The sequence below is a fragment of the Amblyomma mixtum genome, chromosome 2 (assembly GCF_055824585.1).
Source record: "Amblyomma mixtum isolate Tamu chromosome 2, ASM5582458v1, whole genome shotgun sequence".
NCBI classification, from domain to species: domain Eukaryota; kingdom Metazoa; phylum Arthropoda; class Arachnida; order Ixodida; family Ixodidae; genus Amblyomma; species Amblyomma mixtum.
Genome location: NC_143013.1, coordinates 175,166,712 through 175,180,015, shown reverse-complemented (window position 1 = coordinate 175,180,015; position 13,304 = coordinate 175,166,712).

The following is a 13,304-nucleotide window of genomic DNA, read 5'->3' as shown; positions in this document are numbered from 1 at the left end:
GCGACTGCGCATACGTGAGCTAAATTCACACCTCCATCAATGCCAACGGGTCCTACCGCGCTGCGACATATAGTCGCTTCATACTGTAATAACAGAGATTACTTCTTGGACAAACTTTCATATGGCCGCATAGGAATTTTCAGGCACCCAAGTTCTGCTGACTCAGGCAATGAGCGGGATTTTGAAGGCCAGCATCAGGTGCTTGGTAGGGATTTCCTTATTATCTTTTTGGATCTTGATTCAGTGAGAGTTCAGTACTTCTTGGTCAGCGAACCCTTCTTACATCACATTCCCTGTGAAATGAAGAAAGTCGATCTGAGCGTTAACACTTAGAATCGTTTTTACGGATACGTTATTTATGATCGAAACAGCAATTTCTCCTCTTGTCACGCTGTTTGGAAGTTTTTAATGTATTAGATTGTTTTGAGATTGTAGTAGTAAATAACCGCCGGCCATTTTCGTTACATTGTAACCTGGACCGAGCGATGTTTATAATCTAAAAGGGAAAAGCTTTCGAGTGGGTTTTCTTGTACCTCACTGTGTAGTACATGGTACTTCACAAATGTTACTTTCTTTTCCTGGAAAAATTCTGCTGCCCTGTTCCGTCCCTTTCTCTGGGGGCGATCACCGTGTGGAAAAGGGGAACCGTGCAATATATGTATTGCGCGGGTGAGGTGCCAGGCACCCACCATGGAGCCCAACGAGGGGATGGTACAGGAACTCACATGTGCAGACAACGGCGACATGAGTGGCAACTCAGGTTAACCGCTCCACACAACGCTATTCCTATCTCCAGGAACAGAGAAAAAACCAAGAAGAGATGAGGACGTTGTCTGAAGGACGTGCACTTACTGCATATCTGTGAGGTTCTGCTATTCACAGGTGTAAGCCCGTGCATTGATGCGGCGCTAATGGGAATCGCAGTGTGATTGCGTAGCGAGTGGAGGTGTACGTTGCAGCTGCAACCCATCTATTTTTTGAAGTGGGCTCTACGAACGGAGCAAGGAAGTTTAGTCGGAGACCAAGAAAAGGTTCGGGTGAATAGTAAGCTTGAAAGGCCCGCTGCGATACTGGTGGGTGGTTTCCGAAGCAGGCACTGGTGGCGTGCACCAACATAGCTAGGTACAAAAAGACAGAGTAAGGGCCATAGGCATCGGCAACGCTAGCAGTCGCAGGTGCGATAGAGCGCTAAGTCGCGGACATCTTGCAAGCCACGTTGATGCTCTACGGGTTCTCCATTGCATAAATTTGGCTTACACTTCTGTAATTCTTAATGGGAATGGTACATTCGTCCTTAACTCCATTGTTATTGGGCTTGCCGCGGACATGCTACAAAATATTTGGAAAATTTGTCTTTTTCTTTGAATTAAACCATGAACTTCATTATTGCTTTGCAGACCTGGTTAGTCGTGCGGCCCCTCGGTGGCCGTAACAGTCTTCAACTGAGGACAATTCCGCTTCCACAGTATCCGCTATAATAGCCACATTGCAGAGCAGGAGAAATTAATGAGTCATTAAAATTATTTCAGAAAATTAAACACTATAAAACGTTCCTTTGAGAGATATCCTGGTACAGAACAGAAACGAACACCATAAATGATAATGAGCCTTTCACTGCGCCGTAGTTTTCACCCGCTTAGAGGTTTGACAGCTGTAAACCGTCTGCTCTCTAGGCAGCGTACTTTTCGTCTCGGCTGCTTTCGCAGGAATCATTTTAAATTACCTGTACCAAATGTCTTGCAAGAGCACCACAAAGAGATTTAAAGTTAACTACTGAGTGAACTTATTCCGAAAAGTTTATTTTTGCAAATGTGTCTTTGCATTGGAAATATCTTCACCTGAGAGAACAGTGCAACGTAGAGAGTACACCTACGTATACGCCGTACTAGTGATGTGTTTTTTACTTCCGGTCTTGTTAGTCATGATAAACTGCGGAGGGATTGATTTCGTAGGAAGACCTGAAGCGAAAACAAACTGAAAATCAACTACTGGCTCTGACCTTGAGCTTTGAAATAATGCCACCTATGTCGCTGTACTTCCACCGAGCGAAAATACTATCCTGATATTTCCTGTATCTGCAAATTAAAATTTCATAGTCGTTTCACCTTTAAATACGTGCCCCTATAGGAACGGTGTGTGTAGGTTTAAATGGTGTTTATCACGTTATTTCTGTGAGATTGAAAGAACTGAAGTGTGTATTTGACATCCATGCCAAGCAAATAACTCGTTTCTGCCTGTGATGAAAGTCTAAAATAAAACCAAGTTGTTATTCGTTAGAAAGGTCTCAGACCCTCATCAACGATTCAAACTTTATGCCCCGAAAAAGAGAACAAAAGATTGAGTTTTCTCGTCTATTCAGCCTGACCTCAGAGGCTATCCTGGAGGACTGATGGCGGGATATAAATTCTGTAGCAGCAAAACAAAAAAGAAATAGTGACGATTTGATACATAGTGAAACAACTAAATTTCGTATACCGTGATTTTCGTGCCGGATATTTGTACATTCGCCAGCAAAAAACAAATTTTTGCAAACTCTCGTTACCCTATGAACGCACTCTAAAAAAGTTCATTTTTTAATTTATTCTGATATAAGGAAATCACTGCTGCTCTCCTTCGGTTGTTGCTCTAGTACACAGGAACGCATGACTGCTGCCAACGCTCTCCGAAACCAAGAAGCATAACATAGGGGATGTCTTTTTTTTTTTAATTTGCGGTTTTCATTAATGGAAGATTAATAAAAGCAGATGAAAAAACAACCAAATGCCGCCGGTAGGATCCGAGCCTAGGACCTGCGAATTTTGCGCTTAGTGCTCCACCAACTGAGCTACGGCGACGGCTACCTAATCGTCTGCTTTCCAAGGTATTTCTGTACAGTGTAACCGAACCTTGAGAATGTTCACAAGCGCCACCCTCGTCCATAGCGGCGGGCACAGTACGTCCTGTATTACCGCCAGTGCCACGATAGAACTTGTTCGAACGGTGATGGCGGAAGCTGGGCGAGTACACTCTTATGCTACACGTGGGATAAAGACTGCCAGATTCGAGGCCCTTGTTGAACTATTCAGCAGACAAGGAAATGGAAAGAGGTGCTCCGTATGATATACATGACAGAAGTCAACAGTCTCCGATCCCAAGTAGCATAGGGGTTGTCTTTCTTTTCCTTCCCTCTTTCCTCTTTTCATTTCCTTGCCTGCTGAATAGTTCAAAAGGGGCCTTGAATCTGGCAATCTTTATCCCATAGTTGTAGCATAAGAGGGTTCTCGCACACCTTCCGCCTTCACCGCTGTAACAGGTTTCTACCTGGACACGCGTTAATACACGAAATACTGCGTCCGCCGCTATGAACGAGGGTGGCGATGGTGAACACTCTCAATCTTTGGTTACACTACCCAGATATATCTCCCAAAGCAGAAGATTGGACAGTCGTCGCCTTAGCTGAGTTGGTAAAGCACCGGACGCGAAATTCAGAGGCCGTGGATTTGGATGCCACCGGCGGCATGTAGTTTTTCTTCTGCGTTTATAAATCAACCATTGATGAAAATTGCAAATTAAAAAAAAAGACATTCCGTATACTTCTTGGTTTTGGTGACTGCTGGTTCTCGTCGTGTATGTCATAACGAGCACCTCTTTCTTGTACACAGGAAGTTATATAAAATGCTAAATTTAGGAAAAACAAAATACAATCACGATTTCGCTAAAAAACGCCTGTCGCCAAGACTGAGGCCTCGAGAAGTAGGCCTGATCTTTTTATTCATTTCTGAATATTAACGTCAGGTTTGCGTTCGAATACTGAAAATCCGAGACAACTTCGCAAAGCGCTGTACTGTACCGCATTTTCCTCTTTTTCACTCTGTCACGCCCCTCAACTTTTCTGCGAAACTTTTTTCAATACCATCCAGTGATTCGTTCGCTCCATGACCACCTCTGCAAAGTTTACCACGTCATAAGTTATAGATCTCACTTTAGAAGGCTCATGATACAGCCCAAAATAGTACAGTACAGTGCCTGATCGTCGCACACCGCAATAGGATTTTATTCTGGCAGTCTTGACATTATAGGATGAATTAGAATGTTCGCGCACAGCTAACTCCTTCCCGGCTTCACCATTTTGTATCCAGCGCTTGGTGCATAACTGGACTTCCCTACATCCGTCGCTATGTCAGTGGTTGGCGCGGACGAATACCCTCAAGGTTAGGTTGCTTGTAACATAAATAGCCCCGGAAGCAGAAGCTTGACGAGCTGCCGTCACCGTTTTATTTTTTTTTTATTTTTTTATTAGCCGTGTTTCTGGCGCAGGTGGAAAGCTTACGATTTGTTCGTCTGCATGGCCTCCGCTTTAAGACTTCCAAAAAAGTGCGCATGGAGGAATAGTTTATCATGCCGGAGGAGCTTTCCTGTTTTTTGACATTGTCATGAGGTATCTGACAAATTCCCGTACTTGAAATATTTGTCAGAGAAGAAAATGTGTGGGCAACTTAAAGGGAATTTTTCAATTTCCCGGCGTCATGACAGCTTGCACAACACTGTCCATTGACAGACGTTCAATGCCGTGCTTCCAATTTCATCTGCAACAAAAAATGCCAATTATCTATCTTTCAATTGTCCGCTGAGATGTGTTTTCACCAAGAATGTCCTCGCATGGAGCTAAACAGAAAATGAATTCTGTGTCTTGAAATCTGCATCGTGCTATGAAAAGGCCTTAATCCGACTGCATTGGCTACAGCTGGCGAAAGACGGTGCTTTGGCAAAGAAAAGAGTCTGCTACTTGACAGTAACACTACAGAGATTACGTAAATTTTGTTCATCGAATTTACATCATAAATTATTTATTGTGCTATGTCACGGCTTCCGATGAAACGCACCAGTAAGTTTGCGTTCGTATTGCTCTCTTTGCCAGCAGCACCAACACTCTACTTCGTCAGTCATGTTTCCAGCCTCAAAAAAGGTTCCAAATACAAATCTTGCAAAAAAGTTTCTCATTCCGCAATAAATGGCGTTCATTCGTTACGGTGGTGTTGATGCTCGTATGAAGTGTTTCGAAAGCTGCTATAGGCAACAGTTCGGCATCCTAATGCCGTACGATAGGGGAAATGCGAGTGCGCTTTTTGATAAGAAAAAAAAACAATAATCACTGTATGGACAGAAACCGGGGGGGAGACATGGGCCACGACCGCACAACACGAGCGCAGCGGTACTTAGAGCTGTGTGACCATCGTCCCTCTTTAGCCTTCTTTTCGGTGTCAGATCGCATGGAAAATCTGCCTCTCGACAAACATGGTGCTACATGCATTGGAAGCATATTGATGCGCTGAAGACACAAAACTACGCAGGAAACAGGACACAGAAAAGAAGCAGACAGGACGAGCGTAGACTAACAACTGATTTATTGGTCGAAAACAACCTTCCTTCAAAAGCAACGCATGCGCAACCAAACTTAACGCCCAAAGCAAAAGTACACAATCTTATCAACCTAAAAAGTCAAGTTCCTTCTTATACAAGTGAATTGATGCCTCGCTAACACATTTTTCCGCACCGTATCTAGCAATTTGCCAGGCTTCAAAGATCTCGCGTGCCTTCTTGTCCTTCGCGCAGCCTATAATCTTCGTTTGCTTGAAAAGCGGCGTACAAAATACTTGTTTATTCTTGTCATTGATCTTAAGAGACTGGCAGTGCCTTGCTAAATGCTGCCCACCATGCTGGCTCAAAGAGTTATTATGCTCCTGAAGGCGTTTATTAATGCAGCGCCCCGTCTGCCCTACATATACGGAACCACAGCTGAATGGGATCTCGTAGATAACTCCCATCTTACAGGCTACAAACTTAGGTCTGTGGTTGACTCCGCACCCTACTTTCTTTTGCAGGTTATTGTTAGTTAAGCGGCATAAACGAGACAGTTTACATGGGGCGGAAAAGAACACGTTAACACCAAATTTCCCTCCCACCTTCTTCAAACCGTGCGAAGTCTTGTGCACATAAGGAAGGACTTCAAACTTCTTCCTCTCGCTTTCATTGAGTTCTTGTTGGTTTTGCTTCAACCGTAGGGTTTTCAGCAAAGATTCTGCAACAGCTTTCAGAAGAGGAGGAGGAAAACCCGCAGAGTAAAGCCGGTCTACTTGACTGGAAAAACTACATTTCACCATGTGTGGGCATGACTTGACAAGCGAAGATCTTAAACATGAGGTTGCGATTCCCCTTTTTACGAGCTTTGAGTGGCAGGAATCATAAGGTAGAAGAGCCTTCTTAGATCTTGGTAAATAGGCCCAGCATAGATGGCCCCCTGTATGAAAAAACAATTTTAAGTGGGCGGGGCCAGAGCCAAAATGGCGCCAAATATTGAAATGGCGGAAGTGTGGGAGGAGCCAATGCATGGCGCCAAATTTGAAAGTCCGGAATGAATGCTGCGATGAAACGAGAGAGAATGTGCAGCTAATCGAAATCCAACCAATAAATAATGATTATAGAAAGTTTCAAGATTGAAGTAAGGTGAATTAAGGTGCCGTAATCGGGAATAAAGGTGATTTAATGATGAATTTAGGTGAAATAATGTGATTTAAATTCGAATTAAAGTGAACTAACTGTGAATATTTGCGAAATAATTTTGAACTAAGGTGAATTAAAATGAATAATTCTAAATGAAGTTGGTTATTAAGGAACAAATTAAAAACAAAGAAGGAAATGGAAATTTGGAGGCGTCATTGCTTTTGTATTACTCCAATGCGGGCTACCGCAGTGATCTTGAATGTTTATAATCACGCGGTTATTCACAATAACTGGCTACAGTCGTTTTCTTCCTCGAATATAAAATGCCTATAGCAGATCAAGTTGCATCACCGCAATTACCAACCACCTTACTCGCCCACTGCAGGACAAAGGCTTCGCCCTTATATCTCGAATTAACCCTGTCTCGTGCCAGTTGCGGTTACCTTATCCGCGAAACTTTTGAATCTGATCTGCCCACACAGTTCTCTACCGCCATATGCTACGCTTGACTTCTCTTGCAATCCAGACCGTTACCATTAACTACCATCGGTGGCTATCTTGCTTTCGAACTACAAGCCCTGCCCAATTCTTGACTTCGACTAGGATGTCGTCAACCCGCCTTTGTTCTCTGGCCCAGTCTGCTCCCTTCCTGTCTCGTAACGTCGCAACAGTCATTTTCGTTTTCACAGCTGGCTGCCATACAAATACTCTGGCATATTTATCAACAACGGGCTATACAAAGCTGCTGTGCACAATTTTTTTTTAGAGAGTGTTGAGTAAGCCTGATTGCAGGGGCCTCACCTGCACCACGAGTGCGCCACCGCGATCAAACACAGATTGAACAGTTCCTTTCAAATCGTAGCAGCTATACTCTTTTCAGGCACCGTTTTTTGTTTTATTGAAATCAGTTATTTTTTTCTCCTAAGCAGTATATTCAAGCCTCAGGAAAGGGAAGTTGTTAGTTGTTGAGTGTGAAAGACCAGTGAGTAAGCTTTTACAACGATGTCCAGAATTCTGTACAAACTGTCACGATTGTTAGAAATAGCAACATTGAAATGGTCTCATCTGTCAGGTAAGCATCCTAGGGATCGTGAAATCACTTTGCGTTTAAAAGAAGCACATTAGACCCGAAATTGAGCACGAACATACAATGTTTTCCCTTGCGACAAAATCCGTCTGCACAAGAATTGTGGACAAAGTGCTACCTAGCTCACTGTTGAGTGAAATATTATCTACTACGTTCGCTACATGGCACAAAAAACCAACTTATTTGCGACACGAAGGGTGCTGAATTCGAATGCAACAATGATATCAGTGCTAGGTGCATCACTCTCCCAGAAAAAAAGCTGTTAATTTGCTGTATACAGGATTGTGTACAAAGTACCTGATAGGGACATAGAAGCACCTACTTAGAAAAATATTTTTTTCTTTGGTTCTTTAATCTAATATTTCTCCCAAGTACTTCAATGAAACACGTTGACTTATTAAAACGATGAAATGGCACATGATGAAAAATCATATTTACTATCATTAAATATGCTCGCAATAAAATTTTAACCATTTTGTATTATATTATAACACAGCACCACACTTCGTTCTGTGACCATTGACTCTATTACACTCTCTGTTTTTTTATTTATTTCTTAAAAATAGTCTGGTTTTTATTTATTGTTTTTTCCTCTAATCTGCACGGCTTTTTTGAAACATGCTACCTTTTTGTTTGTAAACAAGTTAGAATTATTTGTCGCTTTACTATGCTACAAACTGTACAAGGGAGCTGATGCCTCTACAGGCGTCCCTGCTTATTGCTGCAGCTTTCTCTTTCTTCTTTAGTAAAAAAAAGCAACAGCATTAGAATTTAGCTTCTTTCCCTGGCTACCGTTAGAATCGAGGAGTAGGTGCCATGCAATGTTTGTACCGAAACTCTTCCGCTGTGTGTGAGGAAAAAAAACACATTGATCGCGATAAAAGTGATATTTAATGGCACGGCAAAACAGCGCTGACGGACGGGACGGAAGAAAACAAGACAGACACATGCGTTGACTCAGCGCATGCTGGCTCAGCGCATGTCTGTCTCGTCTTCTTCCGTCCCGTCCGTCAGCGCTGCTTTGCCGTACCATTCAACATGAACCAACCAGCCCGACTCAGCTCTCTGCATAAAGTGATATATTATTCATTTCTCAGGCATTCAAAATGGGCTACGTCCATGTGTTTGCGTAATGTCTGGTCCCTGCGACCATCCTGTTCTTGGGTAAGCCAGCTTCCTCTCGGAGTAACGCGGCAGAAATTTTTACACCGAAAGAAGTGTGACCATTTTTTTCTTCTCTCTGTCTTAACAAACGGGCTCAGTGACGCTTGAAATGAGGCATCATATCACCAAGACTAGTGATAATAACGCATGCAGTTTAAGGGAATTGATTGCCGTGGTGCAGCATGCTCAATATAGGGCGACAGTTTTTGAATCCCCGTACATACATCTTTACATACACCGTTACACATACATCTTTAAGCGATAACATATTCAGTAATGTTCTCCTTTGATTAACACCAGAAAATAAATAAATATAAATAAAATCCCCTGTGTTCCTTGCTTTCTGTGGCGCTTGGCTTCTCTTAAAATGTATAACGAGCCCCTCATTTCCCTTCCTTTGTCTGCTTCATTGCTTAACGAGGGCCTCGGTTCTCGCAGCCTTGATGCCATGGGAAGCATAAGAAGGTTCTCACACAGCTTCCACCCTCGTCGTACGATGGCGTTCCACGTCCCACCAGCGGCCACTCAGTACATACTACGTCCGCTGCTTATGAAAGTGGGTGGCGCTGATGAGCACTCTCAAGGTTAGGTCACCTGTAAACATAAATAACCCCGAAAAGAGATCTGACAGCCGCCGCCGTAGCTCAGTTGGTAGAGCACCGGACGGGTAACTCGGAGGTCGTGAGTTCAGATCCCACCGGCGGCATGTGGTTGTTTTTTTCTCGTGCTTTTCTAATCGGTTATCTTTAAGCGATAACATATTCAGTAATATGCTCCTATGATAAGCACAACAAGATAAACAAATATATATAAAATCCCCTGTGTTCCTTGGTTACCGTGGCCAGTGGTTTATATATATATATATATATATATATATATATATATATATATATATATATATATATATATATATATATATATAGGTACAGTATTACGACAAACGCGACTGTTCTTTTAACGTTTATTTTGCCAACAGTTTCGGGAATGGTATTCCCTTCGTCAGGGCAGGCTTACAATGAATCCGTTTCGTCAATATAAGGACACAGAACAAGCGAGGAGGTATAATCTCCGCCCTCTAAACAAACTTGAGAATGAGGGCAGGGGACCGTATAATAGGCAGCACGACAAGTCTCAAACGGGCCGCGGCTGAACAACAACCAGAAAAAACAAACGGGGAGGTGGAAATGGTAAAGTAGTAGCAAAGAACGAGCCTGAACAGCACAGCGATAGAAGGGGCAAAAGAGCGTTAGACCCGGCTCTCGGCGCACACGGAAGCCGCTACCCCCCCCCCCCCCCCCGCCCCCCCTCCAAATACGCGCACACCCCCGCAAGACGCCGCCGGGTCCGAGCGGGCGGCCCGTATCAGGTATCCTGAGACGCTTGCAAGGGACGCGTTCGAGAGACGGCCAACACACACTTGTTAACCGCTGCAACGGCAACTTGCGACTGTGCCCTCTGTGTATTTTTGCTTCATTTCGTCGCTTTGCTCTGCTGTCGGGCCTTTCTACCAGACAATCTGGCGCCCCTTTTCCCATAAATATACTAGGCGGTCCAAAACCGTGTCCCGCAGTGAGCTTCCCGTGAAAAAACTCAGTATTTTACCCGACGGACGCTGTTTTTTCACGGGAAGCTCACTGCGGGACACGGTTTTGGACCGCCTAGTATATTTATGGGAAAAGGGGCGCCAGATTGTCTGGTAGAAAGGCCCGACAGCAGAGCAAAGCGACGAAATGAAGCAAAAATACACAGAGGGCACAGTCGCAAGTTGCCGTTGCAGCGGTTAACAAGTGTGTGTTGGCCGTCTCTCGAACGCGTCCCTTGCAAGCGTCTCAGGATACCTGATACGGGCCGCCCGCTCGGACCCGGCGGCGTCTTGCGGGGGTGTGCGCGTATTTGGAGGGGGGGCGGGGGGGGGGGGGGGGTAGCGGCTTCCGTGTGCGCCGAGAGCCGGGTCTAACGCTCTTTTGCCCCTTCTATCGCTGTGCTGTTCAGGCTCGTTCTTTGCTACTACTTTACCATTTCCACCTCCCCGTTTGTTTTTTCTGGTTGTTGTTCAGCCGCGGCCCGTTTGAGACTTGTCGTGCTGCCTATTATACGGTCCCCTGCCCTCATTCTCAAGTTTGTTTAGAGGGCGGAGATTATACCTCCTCGCTTGTTCTGTGTCCTTATATTGACGAAACGGATTCATTGTAAGCCTGCCCTGACGAAGGGAATACCATTCCCGAAACTGTTGGCAAAATAAACGTTAAAAGAACAGTCGCGTTTGTCGTAATACTGTACCTAAACTAGTAAACTGGGCCATTGGAACCCCTACTGAATATATATATATATATATATATATATATATATATATATATATATATATATATATATATATATATATATATATATATATATATATCTACACATGGTCTGTTCTGAAAGTAGTAGGACTCATTTTTTTAAACAAAATTTATTCAAGAGAATAGTACAAATGATTACAATTTTTCAAGGTAGCACCCTTCCGCACCTACACGCTGCTGCCAATGAGTTTTACAGTTTTCGTACGCCTCCAGGAACGCCTGGACCGGAATGCTGTTTAGCTCCCTCGTCACGGCCTGTTTAACCACCTTTACCGATCCGTGGTGTTTCCCCTCGAGCGTCGATTTTATTCTCAGGAATAGAAAAAAGTCTGGCGGGATCAAGTCGACGCTATAGGGGGGCTGAGGCAGCGTTGCCGCTTTGTGCTGGGCAAAAAATGGGGGTCCTCATTCAGATGATGAAGAAGATCCTACCGGTTGGCCTTTTCCTCCTCTGACAACACTCCCGGCACCAACTTCGCGCACGCTTTCCTCATGATTTTCTGTCACGATCTCAAAAACTTGGGTTTGAGGAATGCTCAAGTCATCAGCAATCATTCTGATGCTCATTCTAGAATCACTGTTAAGTAAATGTTTCCCTCGCTACACATTTTCGTTGGTCTTGCTGGTCGAAAGGCGTCTGAAGCGGTCGTCTTCTTCCACTCTTTCCTTACCTTCTCGGAAAAGCTTGTGCCACTCAAAAAACACCTGATCTACCCATGGAAGCGTCACCGTAGGCCTCCTTAATCATGTTGCGTGTCTCTTTGCCCGTTTTACCAAGATTTACTGAAAATTTGATCGCGTATCGCTGATCCAGTAAACGCTCGACGATTCTGCGTGACGAGGCGTTTCGACAGGGGTTCACAGTACAAGCGACCTCCTCTCTTCAACGGCCGAGAGCCGACTGCCGATTTTCTCCAGCATTCCCAATATCCCCCTTCAACGATCCTGTACGCGCAGACCACCTCTCGTCCGCCCTTTCGCCCAGGAAAAAACCAGTCCTACTACTTTCAGAACAGACCCTGTGTATATATATACATAATATCTACTCACCCGCCCCTCCCTACCTCATTTTCTCCTTCTCCAGGAGACCCGGACGGCCCGCAATGTCCCAGGCTACCGCGCCTACCATGCCACTACGGCCACACCACTTGCGTCTATTTACGTACGCAGTGACGTGCTCGTAGAGCAAATTGACATCCCCTCCACCGTCCTTAAATATTTAGTTGGTGTGGTTTATTACCACCCTTCTTCCCGCATCTAACTCGTCCTTTTGTCTTTTTACAACCCCCCTGTCACTTCCTCTTTATTCTCTGCTCTGGGCAAATTCCTTCACTCTCTTTCTTCTACCTCCCATCTCCTCTTTGGTGGTGACTTTAATGCCCCTCACACACTCTGGGGCTACCCACAAACCCTCAAACCCGGCCGCCTCCTCCATTGTTTTGCCCAGGAACGCCACCTCACCCTTCTTAATACTCCTGGCTCTCCTACTCGAGCGGGCACTGCCTCACAACGCCCTACGACACCCGACCTCACTTTCTCTCGGGGTTCACCTTTCCTTTCACTGACAGGTGACAGCCGAAACTCTTCTAAGTGACCACTTTCTCATCCATATCACCACCTCTCTCTCCCACATCCCTCGCTGTCATCCGATTATTCACACTGACTAGCATGATTTTCGCACTAATCTCGCCTCCGACTCCTTTCAATCCTACGACGACTGGACGTCGCGCATCTCTGCAGCGCTCACGTCCAGTAGCCGTCGCGTTCGCTCTCGTTACCCAATCCAAGACCCAGATCCTCACCTTCTCCGTTTATGGCGTCGCCGTAAACGTCTTCAACGCTCCTTTCGCTCCCAACCACACAATGCCCAACTTTCCTCCCGGATCACTGCTTTGCGGACCGAGATCGTCGCCCACTGCGCCTCCCTCGAGCACTCTCGTTGGAGTGCTCTTTGTGATGGCCTTGATTCTGCATTGCACTCGCGATCCGCATGGTCTCTCTTTAAATCCCTCCTTGGCACTAAGCCTGCCCTTGCTCCCACTCTAGCTAAAGCCCTCACTCAGGGGACTTCCTCCGAAGTTTTTGATCAACTCGCCTCTCTCTACCTCCCGCCCCCTCTGGCACCCTCCTACCCGGTGTACTCGGGTGGACCTAACCCCGATCTGGACCAATGCTTCACTCTCCGGGAGCTCGAATCTGCTCTGGCTGCTAATTCTACACGCTCGGCTCTC